Source organism: Scyliorhinus canicula, chromosome 14 (assembly GCF_902713615.1).
Source record: "Scyliorhinus canicula chromosome 14, sScyCan1.1, whole genome shotgun sequence".
NCBI classification, from domain to species: Eukaryota; Metazoa; Chordata; class Chondrichthyes; order Carcharhiniformes; family Scyliorhinidae; genus Scyliorhinus; species Scyliorhinus canicula.
Window position 1 is genome coordinate 64,121,156 of NC_052159.1, and position 19,034 is coordinate 64,140,189.

The window sequence follows — 19,034 nt, forward strand, 5'->3', positions numbered from 1 at the left end:
TTTGGAAGGAGTAACAGGAATGCAGAGTACTGGGCTAATGGCAAGATTCTTGGTAGTGTAGATGAACAGAGAGATCTCGGCATCCAGGTACATAAATCCCTGAAAGTTGCCACCCAGGTTAATAGGGCTGTTAAGAAGGCATATGGTGTGCTAGCCTTTATAAGCAGGGGGATTGAGTTTCGGAACCACAAGGTCATGCTGCAGCTGTACATAACTCTGGTGCGGCCACACCTGGAGTACTGCGTGCAGTTCTGGTCACCACATTATAGGAAGGATGTGGAAGCTTTGGAAAGGGTTCAGAGGAGATTTACTAGGATGTTGCCTGGTATGGAGGGAAGGTCTTACGAGGAAAGGCTCAGGGAATTGAGGTTGTTTTCGTTAGAGAGGAGAAGGCTGAGAGGTGACTTAATAGAGACATATAAGATAGTCAGAGGGTTAGATAGGGTGGACAGTGAGAGTCTTTTTCCTCGGATGGTGATGACCAACACGAGGGGACATAGCTTTAAATTGAGGGGTGATAGATATAGGACAGATGTCAGAGGCAGTTTCTTTACTCAGAGAGTAGTAGGGGTGTGGAACGCCCTGCCTGCTATAGTAGTAGACTCGCCAACTTTAAGGGCATTTAAGTGGTCACTGGATAGACATATGGATGAAAATGGAATAGTGTAGCTCAAATAGGCTTCAGATGGTTTCACAGGTCGGCGCAACATCGAGGGCCGAAGGGCCCGTACTGCGCTGTAGTGTTCTATGTAGTGTTCTATGTTCTATAAAGATAGATAGTTTTTTGAAGAATAAAGGAATAAAGGGCAATGGTGTTCGGGCGGGAAAGTGGAGCTGAGTCCACAAAAGACCAGCCATGATTTCATTGAATGGCGGAGCAGGCTCGAAGGGCCAGATGGCCTACTCCTGCTCCTAGTTCTTATGTTTTAAGAGCACTTTGTTCACCAAATTGGATGTGAACACTGGATTTTGGTAGTTCTGGACATAGAATCAGATTTCTGACTACATTTTTAACACCCTTTGGCCGTTATTGCTTCAATAGATTGCCCTTTGGCAATTACGTCTGCTCCAGTAACTATCCAGAGAATGATATCCAATACTTTAGAAGGTACCTGAGGAGTAAAATGCCATATGGATGATATACTTATATTTAGATACATGGGAGAGGATCATGAGGCCTTACAAGATGCACCCGTATCACCAAATGAAAGATTATGAGTTTGCCAAACCCATCATTTGGTTTCTATGTCACATAGTTTAAACCACCAGCATCAGAGTTGATTCGCAAAAAATGAAAGTTGTGAGAGGTTTTCTGCAACCCAGGAACGTGGCCTAGCTTCAAACATTCCTAGGGACAGTGAAGCAAGTGGGGAAATCCCGACTATATTTAGCAGGTCAACAAGCCCTTGGGACAGCTTTTGAGACAGGGCAACAGTGGTGTTGGAACATGGATCAGCAAAATGCTTTTGAAAGGATGAAACAGCATTTAATCCTTTCTGAAACCTTAACACATTACGATTCAGAACTACTGACCATGGTAACAGTGGATACAGTGTCTACAGGTATTACCAGAAATGCAAAAAGACAGCAAATATAAATCAGCCTGCTTTGACTCTAGGTCATGGACAGAAATTGAACAACGATATATCATGGTGGAAAAATGTTGGCAGCATTTGGGTGAGAAATATTTTCAGACGATGTTGTGGGATTAAATTTAAAAACTGAAAATGACCATAAACTACTCTTCATCCTTCTGAACATGAAACAAATTGTGAAGATGCCGCCCAGAATCCAGCAGTTCAGATTAAGATTGATAAAATGTGACTCCATAGCAGAATATCATAGAATCCCTACAGTGCAGAAGGAGGCCATTCAGCCCATCGTGTCTGCATCAGCCCTCTGAAAGAGCTCCCTACCTCAGCTGACTCACCTATCACTGCAATCCCGTAACTCCACCTAAATTGTATATCCTGGATACTAAGGGCAATCCACCTAACCTGCGCATCTTTGGACAGTGGGAGGAAGCCCGTGCACCCGGAGGAAACCCATACAGAGACGGGGAGAATGTGCAAACTCCACACAGACAAGGAAACTATCAAATAACAGTGGACACACTGTAATGAATATCATCAGAAGGAGCTGAACAAGAGGATTTAGACATCATCACAGAGGCTAAAGCACATACATCCTTAATCACTCACCATTTAACTAGCTACTGTAAGAAAGCTACAGGAAATGAGGCAAGCCCAGAAACAGGAAGGAGATTGTCTTCAAATCCAAGGAATATAGTCTGGAAGGATAGCCAAACTATACTCCCAGAAATCTGGTACCATGCCAGTATTCTGATCAGCGCAAGCACCTGACCATACTTCAAAGAGCAATTAGTCATTCAGACCAGGGGCCTTCGGCTTCAAAGGTTTCACCACAAATATTTAGGAATTACAAAATATCATGAGAGGGCCCAACAATCAATCTGGCGGTCAGATGTTACTCACTCTGTAGAAGAAAAGATTTCTAATTGTATTGCATGTGTCGTAAACAATCAAGAACAAAAGCAACTACTATTACCATTTTTTTTGTCAGGGCTGTGAGAGTATCCAGGGAATGGTCTTAAAACTTTTCCTCTCGTTATTAACTATTATTCATGGTGGACTGAAGTAAACCAATTGCTTTGTATCATGGCAGAAGTAATCAAACTCATTTAACATATGGAATTCCAGACATGGCAATGTCTGACAATGGGCCGCATTTTGCAAATGAACTATTCCAAAATTTTGCAAATGTATACGGGGCACGATTCTCCACGCCCGGGAAAAATCGGGAAGGCCGTCGTGAACTCGGCCAAGTTTCACGACGGCCTCGGAGGCCGCTCGTCGCCCCCTATTCTCCCCTCCCGGTGGGGCTAGGAGCGGCGCTCTGTAACTCTCGGCCGCTGGGCAGCGCGCCGAGAGTGACGCGACGGCGGCGCCTATGTGACGTCAGCCGCACATGCACAGGTTGGCCGGCCCCAACCCGCGCATGTGCGGCTGACGTCACGACGGCTGACAGCTCGAACCCGCGCATGCGCGGTGGCCGTCTTTCCCCTCAGCAAGACGTGGTGGCTTGATCTTGCGGGGCGGCGGAGGGGAAATAGTGCGTCCGATTGAGACGCCGGCCCGACGATCGGTGGGCACCAATCGCGGGCCTGTCCCCTCCCGACCACAGTCGTGGTGCTCATTCCCCACCAGGCCCCCTACAAGCCCCAAACGGGCATCTCACGGAGTTTTCACGATGGCAGTGACCAGGTGTGGTTGCCGCCGTCGTGAACCGGTCGCGAACGGCAGGCCGCTCGGCCCATCCGGGTCGGCGATACTTCCGGGCCGGGGGGGGGGGGGAATCGCGGGGGGGCGCCAAGGTCTCGTGAAATTAGTCAGGGGGCCCTCCCGCGATTCTCCCACGCAGCGTGGGAGCGGAGAATCGCGCCCATGGTTTTTTTCTTGTAACCAGTTCACCTCAAGCAAATGGGGAAGCTGAGAGAGGAGTACGAACTATCACAGAGTTATTGAAGAAAAACAAAGATCATACTGGGAAGGAGATTGAGAACACAGCTTCCATCTCTGACATAAAAACCCAAACCAAACAGTACCATAACTAATCAAGAGAGAGTAAAACAATGTGAGGAAGAACAGAGGAACAACAAAGGCCAGAACTTTAATCACAAGCATTGAGTACAAATGCTGAAGCCCGGGAGAGAACATGGGTCTGAGACTAACAGAGGGAAGGTATTATTATTGAGAAAGCTCCACAGCCAAGATTGTACAGGGTTGAGATAGGCTGGGACATGATAATGAGAAACTGCAGCACCTTAATATCTTTGAAAAGAAAACCAATAGAAACTTGGGCTCACCACTCAGATCCTGAAGAAGAGGAAAGGCCTGCAATCTGCTCTACAGGCAGCCAGGAAACGAGCACTTGTACCGATAAAAGGACAATAAGGCCTGAGAATCGCACCCAAAGACTTTGTTGGCGGGGTGGGGGGGGGGGGGGGGGGGGGGATATGTAGAGTAAAGGATTAACTTCAGAAGCAAACATGATGCTTAGGTAATAATGCTGTCAGGTCACGTGACTGAGCAATCGGAGATCTTGAAGAGAGCAAAAGCCTTTAGCTCGTGTCAATGTCCAAATGTGAAAATACTTGCGGTAAATAAATCGTTCTGGTTATAAAGCCTATGGAATTGAGCAGCATATTTTTGAGAATCTTGGCAATCCCCAAACCCTGTCTGAACCCTTACCACAGAACCGTAACCCTGTTAACACTAATTCTCAGCAGTCAAAAACTGAAGAAATTCAGATTTAATAGAATATCTTGGCTGCCACATGACCTTACCTTAGTTGATTACTTACTACATTGTTTTACTATTACCCACGCTCATTTGGCATTCACATTTAGATTCTACAAACATTCAATTACATAGTCAAATTAATCCAAAATATTTCTTTTGTTTCCTTTCAGTTGCTCCTCGTCATGATGTAAAATTTCATGGCGCCACATCAAAGGCAGTTTTGTTCCTAATCTGCTTTGAGCTTGTCATTTTAAAGCTCAAAGCAGCAACAAGATGTGACTGCAAGGAACGGCTTGCCAGCAGCGAACTGAGTCTGGTAGCTGGACTAAATATTGAGGAGGCAGATACTGGAGGCTGCAGGTTGTTGCCAGGGCTGAGGATTTTAGGGGTAACAGGTAAATATGGTAGATGTTGGCTGATGGAGGATTCAGGAACAGACTGCAGGCTCAGGTTGAAGTTAAAGGTAAACAGCAAAAACAGTGTACTTCGGAGGTCTCTCAATGCCGTTAAGTGGGAAGTCGGGCCTGGATTCAGAGAACCAGGTCAGAAGCAAAACAGATCGAGTAGCACGCTGGAAGAAGCATAATTCTGGGCCAGGAGTCGAGCTTTGACGAATAGAGACTGACAACCAGCGCATGTTGGAACAAGAATAAATAACTAGTTTCTGAATCTGAGGGAGGGAACCTGAAGACTGAAGATGCCAAGACAAGTGACTGAAGCTGAGGTTGCGAATTGGTGAGCGCCAGGTGTAAGAGGTGCATCCTCCTATTTACCCCTCCTGTCAGTTCTTGGCTTTAGGATGTTACAAAGCAGTGTTTTTCAAACCTTTTAGCCCGGGACACATCTTTTAACAACCGGCCATCCTTGAGGACCCACGGTGTCCGACCTTCGCAACCCATGCCGCCAAAACCTTGCAATGCACTATTTTCACTTACTTTAATGTGACAGGTGAACTTGCTTGGTCCTCACGATCTCACTTGATTTGCCATTCAATGTTATAACTTCAATGCGAATAACGTCAGCTGATGATTTAAGGTCTCACTGTATCCGGTGAAAAATATCAAGAGTTTTGTCTTCGAACTCGTCTTCAAATGTCTTTGAGGTTTTGAAGGTTTTAATTTTTCATTTCCCTGCATATAACACACATGAATTTTGCATCCTGATTTGCAGCGGCACAATTAATAAACCCATTTCTCAAGAAATCTATTTGACTGCTTTGTTCTGTTTTCAGCTTCTTCTTCATGGGTTGTTCACCAGAGGCCCTGGGGTTCGCATTAGCACTGTTGGCAGCTACAAAATAGAGGAATCTCTCCCACGGCCAGAGTACGTGATGTCAGTGTACGAGGCCTGCTCTCTGCCGCCGCTTCTGGAGAGCAGATTCCATTGATTATTTTAAAGTATCTGCTCCTGGGTTAGTGCGCTGATGTCAGGAGGAGGCTGTCTGCCACATTAAGCTCCAGACCTGCGCACTACTGGGGGGACACGCATGCGCAGGATGACCGGCATTTTAAAAGCCGATTGTGGCAGGCATTTTTAAAAGACGGTTGCGGCCATTGGAGACTTCCTCCCATAATCGGGAACGCCATGACTGATGGCCCTGCGAGCCCCTCAACACCACCCGTGACCCACCACAGGCCGCAACCCTGAGTTTGAAAATGACTGTTATAAAGCGCAAACTTTTATGGACACCGGGTTTTAGGCTCAACCACAATGTGTTTATTAACAAAATAAAACATGACTTGTTAATAAAAGTCTTCACTGATAAAACACAAGCAAAACCCCATGTTTCTGCCCAAACCTTAACTTTAGGAGGGATTTGCAGTCTCCACTCTTCCCTTTCAAAGAACTAGCATTGCAATTCCCTCTGACTCGGATACTGGGGAATGCTCCTCTTCCAAGGGGGCTAGATCGGCGTCGGAGTAGTCCCCACAGCTCCAGTCGGCGCACGTTCGCACATGCGTGCTATGGACAGTGTATTTCTGCGCATGCACAGGGGTTCCCTTCTCTGCGCTGGCCCCCGGGCAATATGGCGGAGCACTACAGGAGCCCGGCGCGGAGGAACAAAGGCCCCTACGAATCCAGCCCGCCCACCGATCGGTAGGCCCCGATCGTGAGCCATGCCCCAATCGTGAGCCAGGCCACCATGCCCCCCCCCCCCCCCCCCCCCACCTCCGGGTCGGATCACCCCGCTTCCCTTCCAGGACAGCCCCTGCACACTCACCTTCCAGGTCCCGCCGTATGGAACCTGAGTAACCAACGCCAGCGGGTCTCAGCCAAACTCGTCGGCCACTCGGCCCATTGGGGCCCAGAGAATTTCCAGGGGAGGGGGGGGCTTTCAACGGCCCCCAACCGGCGCGGCAGGAATCCCGCGGGCACCCGAGAATCGGGAAGCTGGCATCGGGGTGGCGGGGCGCAATTCCCGCGTTCTCCCGGGGATTCTCCGACCCGGTGCGTCCATCCATGTCTCCCCTCTGGACTCCTAACTCTGCACTCTTGCACCAACTGACAGGCTCAACTTGAGCAGAATGCCAGTCCTCCAAAAGGTTAGCCTTTCACCAATGGCACATAGCATGGAATGACCAACTTCCCCTGCCTTGATAGCTCTCCAAATCTTCTCCCAAGCCCTTACTACTTGGTGTCTGTCAACTGCACTGTTATTGCTTCATTTTGCTCTTTCTTTACTCCTCTCCCTGATTGACCTTCCAGTGGTCCCCCTTTCATTTTCTCCTCCTTGTGGTGTCCTCCTCCCAGTTCACTCTCTCTCTGCCTTCTCCTTGTCCCCTCTCTCTGAATTCCCTAACTGGATTCCCTCTCCCTCTTCGGATCCTCTCCTTCTCCTGTCTCCCTGCTCCCTGTCCTGGGATTCCTCTTTTTAAGGGTGCCAAATTCCTGGTTCCCAATGTTTTTCCACTCAGGGACACGTGGCATTTGCCGTGGCCTGAAGATTTCATGATGCTGAATTGCAGCTAAACAGCCCACTCCCAATTCACACATGTAGAGAAATACCTGAGGATGGCAGAACTTGTAGTTCCCAATTTCCACTCAAAAATCACCTCATTCCTCCTATTTCTGGATTTAATTTTGGCGAGGGCATCCGATTGCAGAGTGCATCATCACCACTAAATATACATGAGGTCAATAGCATGCAAAGCTGAGTTGATGACAGCAGTGCTATTTTGGAGATCATTGCTCGAGCTAAAGCCCTTTCTTAACCTCGCACAGCAGTCCCCGCATCCGGCAGAAAAATAGGTCCACCAGCAAGGCTGTTAAAAGGGATAAAACCAGAAAATGCTGGAAAGACTCAGCAGGTCTGGCAGCATCTGTGGAGAGAGAAACACAGTTAACATTTCTCTGAAGAAGAGTAATATTGGACTCATAGAATCCCCACAGTGAAGGAGACCATTCGGCTCCAAGCGTCTGCACCAACCCTCATCTAGGCCCACTCCCCCCCTCCCTATCACCACAACCCCACCTAACCTTCACATCTTTGGACATCAAGGAGAAATTTAGCCTGGCCAATCCACCTAATCTGCACATCTTTGGACGGTGGGAGGAAACCAGAACACCCAGAGGAAAACCACCCAGACATGGGGAGAACGTGCAAACTCCACACTGACAGTCACCCAAGAATTGAACCCAGGCTCCTGCTGCTGTGAGGCAGCAGTGCTAACCACTCTGCCACCATGTTCATTTCTGTACTCACTGTCTTGTTATGCTCTTGGCGTAGCATAAGCTGCTTCCTTGATGTGCACTCTGACAAAGGAAGGTTCAGACGTGGAGATAACTTCAACACGTTTATTAAACTATTTACAATTCTCCTACTCGGGTTCGCCACTACTGTTAATCCGTCTATAGCTACTCAGACTGACGAACCAGTCTGCTACAATCCACGTGGTGGGTGTGATGTTGAATCAACCCTGTGTCTGTACTCACTGAGTGTCTCCATTGGAAAGAGGAACATCATGTGTACTGTGTCCTTTATATATGGGTTGGTGTAATGCCCACCTGTGGTAGTGTCACCTCTGTGTGTATCGTGAATGCCCATTGGTAGTGTCCGATCTTACTGACCTATTGGTTGAATGTCTGTGTGTCATGTCTCTGGTGCTCCCTCTAGTGTCTAGGTAGTTTACGTGTATTTACGTTAACCCCTTGCGTATTTACAGTGATGCATATAACCATACTCACCTCTCACAATTTTGAGCTCCTTGCTTAAATGTGCAGCTAGTCGACAGCACACTTATCACCAGCTGCATATTCCAATCATTTAAATGAGCCATCAGCACAAAGCTTGTATGCTGCTTGCTTCAGAATCAATGAGCAAGGGTTAATGGTGCATGCCAATCCCCGCACATGTTTTCACTTGAACGTCATTTGATTGTTTACTGGAATATTTTCATCTCTTTCTCATGTACATTCAGAAGCAGCAGAATAGAGCTCTCGGATGTGCACCAATGCCAGGCTTTTGAGCATCATTGACTGTATCCATATTGCTTTGTGGGTCCTTTAAGATGAGTGCACTTTGATGGATTTCCAGCGGCACAGCCATTTGCCTGCTTTCCTGTCAGTTGCCATGATGCATTTATGTTGCGACCATTCCTCATCTCCCCAACCTTTTCCCCAGCACAGCTGCTTAGCAGCAAGGTCCCTCCTGAACTCTGAAGAAGAGTTTTATTGAACTTAAAAGAATAACTCGGTTTCTCTTTCCACAGATTCTGCCAGACCTGCTGAGTTTTTCTTACATTTTATTTCCCACCTCCTGTGCACATGAGAAACCCACATTCAGTAATCAAATTGCATTAAGTTCGATGGCTCAACTGGAGCCTTCATCAAACAGGCCGCTGAAGTCCTTAAGCAACAATTCCTTTGCTTGGATTCATCTGATGCCTGTTTGTAACATAGCTCACATAGAAAGACCTACATGTTTGTGATTTGCTGTATTGCACATTGGACAAGGGCTCTGAGCGTGATGAGGGAGAGAACATGAAATTCTGACATGCTGGTCTCACAAAGCCGGCAGCAGCCCCAAATAAAAACTTGCCAGATTTGCTAAGGTGAGCCCCTCAAAGACATTTATTTAAACAAGGACTTCCTGGAAGTCTGCTTGGCAAATCCAACAAGTTTGCTTTGAGGTTTCTGTCAACTCCACCAGGCCTGAAGTTAATGAAATGAAATGAAAATCACTTATTGTCACAAGTAGGCTTCAAATGAAGTTACTGTGAAAAGCCCCTAGTTGCCACATTCCGGCGCCTGTTCAGGGAGGCTGGTACAGGAATCGAACCGTGCTGCTTTAAAAGGCATCTCTTTAGCCCTGTGCTAAACCAGCCCCCACAGCATTTTCCCAAAGTTTCCCTTGTATTTGTAGAAAAGGACGTACCTTTTGAGAATCATGCCGACTTTCTGATGCTCTTTTATCAGCTGGATGTTATATAGGATTCTCAAGGTTAACATTTCAGCCATATCTAGCACAAAGAATATGGAAGAGCAAATGAGATGTCACAATTACACCAATCTCTTTCAGAAATGGTTTTGCCATGCTGTTGGATCAATTTGAACAGCGAAGATTATTGAATAATGCATCAAAAAGAATATCATAAAAATAGAATTAATCCATGAGAGTTGAAATACCCATTTAGGGTATGTTGCTTACACAATTTGATTTGAATGAAAGACTGTTTCCTCGACATTGATGATACAATTTTGATAGAAATTTCCCTTCCATTCATAGGGTGGGATTCTCCGACCCCTGCTGGGTCAGAGAAACCCCGGGGGGGGTGGCGCGAATCCCACCCCGCCGCCCCGACGCCGGCTGCCATATTCTCCGGCGCTGGTTTTCGGGTGGGGGCAGGGTTCACACCACACCAGTTGGGTGCAGTTGACAGCGGCCCCCCCGGCAATTCTCCGGGCCCCAATGGGCCGACCGGCCGTCAGTTTTTGGCCAGTCCCGGCGGTGTGGATTAGACATGATCCCACACAGCGGGACCTGGCGGGTAAGTTGGCTGGGGCAGTGCTCGGTGCGGTGCGTGGGGATCCGACCCCGGGGGGGGGGGGGGGTGGGGGGTGGCTAAGGTGGCCTGGGCCGGCCGGCCGCGATCAGGACCCACCGATCTGCGGGCGGGCCTGAGCCATGGGGGCACTTCTTCCTCCCGCGCCGGCCCCTATAGAGCCCCGCCATGGCCGGCGTGAAGAAGACACCCCCCTGCGCATGCGCCAGAATACGGCGGCAGTTCCACGCATGCGCGGGATCACGCCAGCCCTTTGGCGCATGCGTGGACATGCATAGTCCCTTCGTCGCCGGCTGGTGCGGCGCCGACCCCTCCGGCGTCCATCTAGCGGAGGATTCCGCTACTTCCGGTCGGCCCAATGTCGGCGTGATTCGCGCCGTTTCTGATGCCGGCGTGGGCCATCGCACCGATTTCGGAGAATCCCGCTGATGGAATGTGACTCTACCAGTCAGAATTAAAGCAGATGGAGAATTCCCCAGTATTTAATCAATCTCAACCTCTGGAGTCAGCTCCGAATGAACAAATGTCCACATGATTGAGCATCTGCATTAATATTAAGCTATTTGGTACTTTATCATTCATGACATAGTCGTGAATTTTTGCCCATGTTCTGAAAATTCCTGCAAGGGCCGAAGCAATTTAGCATTAGTGCATGGTGCCTCAATAATGTTCTTGGCTTATTAAAGGGAAGTGTGCAGATAATAATACCAATAATCTTTATTAGTGTCACAAGTGTCACAGGCTTACATTAACACTGCAATGAAGATACTGTGAAAAGCTCCGAGTTGCCACATTCCGGCGCATGTTCGGGTACACTGAGGGAGAATTCAGAATGGCCAATTCACCTAACAGCACGTGTTTCGGGACTTATGGGAGGAAACCGGACCACCCAGAAGAAACCCACACAGACACAGGGAGAATATGCAGGCTCCACGCAGACAGTGACCCAAGCCGGGAATCGAACCTGGGACCCTGGCGCTGATAAGCAACAGTGCCAAACATTGTGCTACCATGCCGCCCCATTTGCATATGCCTATCTTCCAATACATATTCTTCTAATGATGTTATCATAAAGCTTGTGCTAAGTCAACAAAAAGTATTGACAGGGAACATAAGACAATAATAACTTAAGAAATAGGAGCGAGGGCAGGACATTTGGCTCCTTGTGCCTGCTCAACCATTCAATGAGATCATGGCCAATCTGATTGTGGCTTTAACTCCTCTTTTGTGCCTGCGCAAAACCCTTAACCTAATCTCCTGTAGGTCAAAAGTCTTTCCAGCTCAGCCTTGAATATACTCAATGACTCAGTCTCCACTGCTGTCTGGAGAGAGAATTCTAAAGATTAATTGAGAGAACAAAGTCCTCCTCATCTCCATTTGAATCCGAGCTCCAATGTGAAGAGGAGAAGAGAATATTATAAGAAGCAAATTGACTTACTTCAGTCCATTCTGCAGCATGTGTGCACCAGGCCTGATTTTGTACAGTAAGTGTTGGAGGTATGGGGGGAACAAGACAAGGCAGCAAAGGAACAGGAAGGTGCCAGATTGAAGGAGGCAGGCCCTGTCACAATGATTGCAGAAAATGTATCTACAATCTTGGCTCGATTGCTAACATTTACATAGAATTTACAGTGCAGAAGGAGGCCATTGAGCCCATCGAGTCTGCACCGGCTCCTGGAAAGAGCACCCTATCCAAGGTTAACACCTCCACCCTATCCCCATAACCCAGTAACCCTACCCAACACTAAGGGCAATTTTGGACACTAAGGGCAATTTATCATGGCCAATCCACCTAACCTGCACATCTTTGGACTGTGGGAGGAAACCGGAGCACCCGGAGGAAACCCACGCACACACGGGGAGGATGTGCAGACTCCACACAGACAGTGACCCAAGCCGGAATCGAACGTGGGACCCTGGAACTGTGAAGCGATTGTGCTATCCACAATGCTACCATACTGCCCTCAATTATATATGTCTTTATATGTCTTAGTCAAACTGTTGTAGATTCAAACCTCACACCAGGAACATGAAATCTAGGCTGGAAACTCACTACTGAGGGACTGTTGGATTGAAGGATGTGAATGCATTGGAGAGAGTGCAGAAGAGGTTTACAAGAATGGGTCCAGGGATGAGAAACTTCAGTTATGTGGATAGATCGGAGAGGTTGGGACTGTTCCCCTTGGAGAGAAGAAGGCTAAGAGGAGATTTGATAGGGACTGTTTTTGTTCATAAAAGAATCAAGAACAAGGGGGCACAGATTTAAATTGATTTGCAAAAGTAGCAAACATGATCTGAGAAAAGGCTTTTTACACAGCAAGTGATTCGAGTTTGGAATGTACTGCCTAGAAGTGTGCTGGAGGCAGGTTCAATCGAGGCACTGAATACGGCATTAGATGATTATTTGAATAGAAGCGATGTGCAGGGGTATGGGGAAAAGGCAGGAGAATGACGCAAAGTGATAATGTTCATTTGGAGAGCCGGTGTCAAATTTCTGGGAAACTTTGCTGTAACAATTCTGTGATCTCGTGATTCTGTTACCTGTGTTAAGTGACTATACTTCAATAATAATTTATGGGATCTGAAATGTTTTGGGACATTCCGAGGAAAAATATACTCCATAAAGATGTCCAAAGATGTGCGGGTTAGGTGGATTGGCCATGCTAAATTGCCCGTAGTGTCCTAATAAAAGTAAGGTTAAGGGGGGGGGGTTGTTGGGTTGCGGGTGTGGGGTGGATACGTGGGTTTGAGTAGGGTGATCGTGGCTCGGCGCGACATTGAGGGCCGAGGGGCCTGTTCTGTGCTGTACTGTTCTATGTAAATAAAAGCTTTCTTTTATTATCACCGGTGAGAAAGCTATCAAACCTCACAAAGAAATGTGTGAGAAAGCTGTGCTTAACTAAGGATGCCATGATGAATTGTGCCAACTCCTGAAACCAGAGACGGAACCAAGGAACATATTGCCAGCAGAACTAAAAATGAAAATGGCTCCCAGTTCCTTTGCTACAGGCTGCTTTTGAGCAGTGTAGAAAACTTCACATTGATTATCCAGTTCCAATTCTCTCAAATGCCTTGCTTCAACATGTTGGTGAATACATTTTAAAAAGCTTTTGAGTACCACAACAATAGAGGAGAAGGGTGGGGATATAGATGTAACCTATCCTGCATGTCAGGAAACTGGTGGAATTATTGGGCACCTTTTTACATCCTGTCCAATTTTGAAGCCAGTGGAAAGTAAAAATCGAGTTGTAAAATGGATTGCTGCTGCCATTCCGTAGGGCAGGGACTTACTTTAGTTATCTGGGGGTGCAGGTTGCCCGGGCTTGCGGGAGACTTCGCAGGTACAACAGCTCTAGTTTGGTAGGGAGAGTGAAAGCCGATCTAGTAAGGTGGGATGGTCTCCCTCTGTCACTGGCAGGTCTGGTACAGGCGGTTAAAGTGAATGTGTTGCCATGATTGCTGTTTATTTTTCAATGCCTACCGATTTTCCTGCCAAAGGCTTTTTTCAGGGAGATTAAGGGAAGGATTACCTCGTTCATATGGAGACGAAGGTGGCCAGAGTGGGAAAGGAAGGCAGGCAGGGGGTTTGGATTTTCCGAACCTGATGTACTACTGCTGGGCGGCGAATGTGGAGAAGATGCGGAGCTGGGTCAGAGGGGCTGATTCACAGTGGGTCAGAATGGAGGAGAGTTTGTGCAGGGGGCCGAGACTGAAAGCACTAGCAACAGCGCCGCTCCCGATAACTCTGGGGAAATACTCAGGGAGTCCGGTAATAATAGCTTCATTGAAACTCTGGAGGCAGTTTCACCAACACTTCGGGTTGGAGACAGGGTCAAGGGAAATGCCGATTCGGGGGAACCACAGATTTGAGCCAGGGAGGTGGGATGGAAATTTCCAGAAATGGGAAGAGAAGGGGATTAAGACGCTAAAAGATGTGTTTCTTAGGGGATGGTTTGCAGGATTGAAGGAGCTAGAAGCGAAGTATGGGCTGGAGCAGGGAGAAATGTTTAGATACATGCAGGTTCAAGATTTTTCCAGAAAGGAGATACAGAGCTTCCTGGAGGAACCGGCCTCCACATTGCTGGAGGAGGTGCTGACGACAAGGGGACTGGAGAAGGGGGTAGTGTCAGCGGTGTATGGAGTTATTTTAGAAAAGGATAAGGCACCACTGGAAGGGATCAAAACAAAGTGGGAGGAAGAGTTGGGAGAGGTTATTGAAGAGGGGGTCTGGTGTGAGGTGCTCCAGAGAGTAAATGCCTCCACCTCATGTGCGAGGTTGGGGCTGATACACCTGAAGGTGGTATCAGAGCACACCTCATGAGGGCGAGGATGAACCAATTCTTTGAAGGAGTAGAAGACGTTTGTGAGCGTTGCGGGGGGGGGGGTCGCTAATCACGTTCATATGTTTTGGTCCTGTCCAAAGCTAGGGGAATACTGGAAGGAGGTTTTTAGTGTAATTTCCAAGGTGGTGCATGTGATACTGGACCCAGGTCCCGGGAGGCCATATTTGGGGTGTTGGACCAGCCAGGGTTGGAAACGGGTACGGAGGCAGATATCGTAGCCTTTGCCTCATTGATCGCCCAAAGGCGAATCCTGTTGGGATGGAGAGCAGCCTCTCCACCCTGTGCCCTGGCATGGCGGGGGGACCTGCTGGAATTCTTGACCTTTGAGAAGTTTAAGTTTGAACTGAGGGGAAGGACAGAAGGGTTCCACAAGTCATGGGCATTATTAATTATGCGCTTTCAAGAACTGGATAACATTGAACATTAGTTGGGGGGGATGGGTGGGAGGGTTAGGGGGGCTCTGTGTATTAATGGTGACTATGGGTAATCCCTGATTCCTTTTTGTCATTTGTTTATGTAAACATGCGGGCTAATGTTTGGGGGTTGGTGGGAGGATGGGATCGTTGTTATTGTTATAGGGATTGACATATTTGTTGCTGATTATTGTTTCTTGTTGGTGGGTGTAAGTTTGGGAGAAAATGTGAAAAAGGAGGAGAATAAAAATATTTTAAAAAATAAATAAATAAATAAAATGGATTGCTGATCCAAGTGACCCCCCTGGGTTTTTGAACAATGTAACATTCTCCACATACTGGTTGGCAACAACTGCGTATAATGTATACAGCAGAAGGGCACTGCAGATTGCCCCTTTGTTGCATGAAGACACACACAGTTAGCTTGTCTAAGAAATAGGTTTACCGTATGAAGTAACAACACTAAGTGATGTTCATCTCCTAGTGAACATGCATATTTGAGAACATGAACAGCTGCGTTTCAGCATTTGCAAGCTATATTTCTGACATGTGGTCTTATAAGAGCCCTCTGTAATATGCCCGAGAAATAGTTGATAGAATGGCAGTAGATACTGGGTATTGCACAATATGGTCATCAAATATAACTGGCAAATAGTTCTGCCCTAATTTTCTGACACAATGTACTATTGGAAGGTGAGATGATCCCGCAGGCCTTTTTCTGCACTTAATTGAAACCTCAATGTCTGGGCAGTCTGGGTTCTCAGTTATTTTCAGGAGTATTATCATTTCACAGAATGGAGACTTCAATACCATTTATTGGAAGCAGTCCTAAGGGACACTCCTTCCTCATGCCTGAAATCTATCTTGCCAGTGCACGGATTATTCACGCTGTTCAAAGGCTATTCAAATTCACAACTGTTGCTATATGGTGAAAGTGGCTGATGCATCTTGAAATACATTCCCTCTTATGAAATAAGATTGGAAAATAGCTCAATGTGCCCCATGGTGATGCCAGATTCCAGTAGTGGTAATAACTGCCGGCCATTCTTTGGTCATTGACACTGTGCCTTCCCCATGAGAAGTGGCTCAGCTTGTTCTATCTTTCAAAATATTCATTTATTCATCGCTACTCTTAAATTACTAAAATCCTCCAGAATCCTCTGAATGGCTGGTCCACAACTTGATACTGAAAGATGTGTAGGAACGTGGAAAGGGTTCAGATTGTGCAGTGGAGTTGGTTGAAACAATAAAGATTGGTGTTGTGTGAAGTGAAGGAAATGCAAACAGATTTAGGAATGAAGATTTGCAGATCATATTATATAACATACAGGCAGACCAAAATGTCCTATTGAATAAATTGTAGTCACCAGACAGTGAAACATATGTGAAAACACATCACAGAGCTCAGTGAGGATATGTATATTGGAAGATACCAGAGAAATATCCAGAGGATGAGAAAAGTATAGAGGTGAAAATTGAGATTGTGTGTGACTAAATATATCCTACCCTTTATGGAGGTTAGCCATAGATTAGACTATATGAGTTTTCTTAGCCTCCCTTTAGTACACCAGGATAGCAATTAATATATTTGATTAGTGCACCAGGCATCTTGGTAAAAGCCCACGCTAGGATCAGCCACCCTGAGGATGATCCAAGTAAATTGGTTCCAAACTCTAATTAAAGAGACCAGCCAACTTATTGGCTAGCAGTGCATTTAATGACTTCTTCTAAAAGCTATCAGCTGAACAGGAGCAAATAAATTGTTGGTAAGGATTGAAAGTACAATTTAAACCTTTACTACCGATTGTTGCTGGAGATTGGACATGGCTACACTGCATATGAGGAGAATTTTTGATCACAAATGGACACTTTCCAGGACAATTTTCTTGCGATTTTACCAATACTCTGGAAATTCTCACAGGACCTCTCCTACTGTGCTAGCATATCTTACAGGAGATACCAGAAGAAAGGGGATTGCCGATTGTGGGCATCTTGCTTGAGGCCTCTTTTTATCTGGATAAGGATGGGAGAAGGGGACAATGCCAGGTCAATAGAGGAGAAAGGGAGAGGAGGGCAAGGAAGGCTCCAGATGTGGTAACTGGCTGCACACTCCACAATTCAGTAGTCATTAGAGACCAGCCATTACCATGAGCAATAGTGCCATGGGGTCAAACTCAGGAGCCATAAGAGGATTGAGAAGAAAGGGGATAAAGTTGAGGTTGAGGAGATGGAAGATAGAGGGGAACCACACAGCTGGAGCAATAGCTTCCATCCAGATAACCTGAGAGGTTTGTTCACCAAAAATTCATTGAAAACCGCTCTTTGGTGATGTCCTTCATCAACATTCAGTGCACTTTTGCCACATGCCTTACTTTCCGAAACTAAGGGTCCATCAATAAATACATTTGTCTGCATCCCTTTCATCCCTATACAGGAAGAATACAGTTGCAAAAAAAAAAAAATCATAGGGCATTTATTGGTACACATTGTGGAGGATTTTGGTGAATTTAAAAGGCAGCAGTTAATATTTTGAATGGGAGAAGAAGCTGAGTACTTGCACATTCCAAACTATTCACCATGGTGCTTCCCCTTTGTAACTATTGTATAACTGTTCTTGCCTACTCCAGTGCTTCTATAACGTGCAACCCAACTGGCCGAAGAATGCAAGGTGGATTTAAGCTGTGAATCTGAATAGTGCTGTCCTCCTGAATTACCTTTGAGAGGCTAAATTCATAAAACAACACCAACGTAATACAACCATAAAGTGACAGTCTTGATATTAAAGTAAGAAGTCTTACAACACCAGGTTAAAGTCCAACAGGTTTGATTCAAACACGAGCTTTCGGAGCGTAGCTCCTTCCTCAGGTGATATCAAAGCTTAATTTTCAAAATTAGCAGAAGGAACTTAATTTTCTCAATGATTCCCAACAATTTGAACATTTCCCCGAGAGACAGGGAAATTAACTGTAGATAGCTCATTCTTTTCATTCGCTTTTCTAGCAATGATAACCATGGGCAGGATTTCCTATTCCACCAACCATAAAGTCAAAGGGAAATGCATTCATTCTGATCCCACCTTCCCTGCAGCCATTTAACATTCCACAGGGTGTTAATTGCCCAATCTGATTGGCCAGAAGTTCTGTAGTCCCAGCAGCACCAGGTTCGAGCAATGGCCACTGCTGGGATTATAGGTTTGATTTGATTTGAATTGATTTATTTGATTTGATTTATTGTCACACAGTACAGCAGCACGGTAGCACAAGTGATTAGCACTGTGGCTTCACAGCGCCAGGGTCCCAGGTTCAATTCTCCGCTTGGATTCCGCAACTTCCGGACAACCCGACGGCGGAGTGGTTCGCACTGCCCTTGGCTCCGGCGTCGGGCCATCCAGCCAGTTGCGGGAAAATCCCGCCCCATATTTTTTAATTCAATAATGCGGACATTGGTCCATGGTGAATTAAAAAGCAGCTGTTCGTGGAAAAGGTTAACTTCTATGTACATTTTTGAGATATTGTCAGACACAATTGCATCAAAACAAGTAAATGTAAAAACAATTTTCACAAGTTAAAAACAAACACCATTTAACTTCCCCCACCACACCTCCCCGCTCCCCAAGTCTTTGTAGCTTTTAAAACTTGATCATCTTTATCCTTTGAAAATCTGTTAAAACAGAAATCATTAGTAACATTATTAACTTCAAAAGATGCTCATCAGGGCATTTTAAATTAAACTCTAATTATGTTAAGCTATTAGCATTTTTCTTGAAAAAAATAACGTTTTGCAGATCCAATTTTTCCAGGATAACCAAGATGGTCAAACAAGCAGAAATCAATTCAGCCATCTCAAATTCCAACTCAAATCATTAAACATTGAAAAAGTTCAAATCTGCAAATGTTTATGCAATATTCTCATGTCTAGAATTAGAGACCTACACATAACTTAAAATAACAACCA

At 46.2% G+C, this 19,034-nt stretch overlaps 1 protein-coding gene and 1 long non-coding RNA gene across 3 annotated transcripts in view; one reads left to right on the forward strand and one right to left on the reverse strand.

Annotated features, from left to right (window-relative positions):
- LOC119977362 overlaps positions 1-5,646 on the reverse strand; it is a 176,020-nt gene extending 170,374 nt beyond the window's left edge. The window contains exon 1 of the long non-coding RNA XR_005463186.1: positions 5,258-5,646. This is a non-coding gene — a long non-coding RNA (uncharacterized LOC119977362). The remainder of the gene's footprint in view (positions 1-5,257) is intronic.
- pdgfd (platelet derived growth factor d) overlaps positions 1-19,034 on the forward strand; it is a 212,656-nt gene that overhangs the window by 82,466 nt on the left and 111,156 nt on the right. The window lies entirely within an intron of this gene.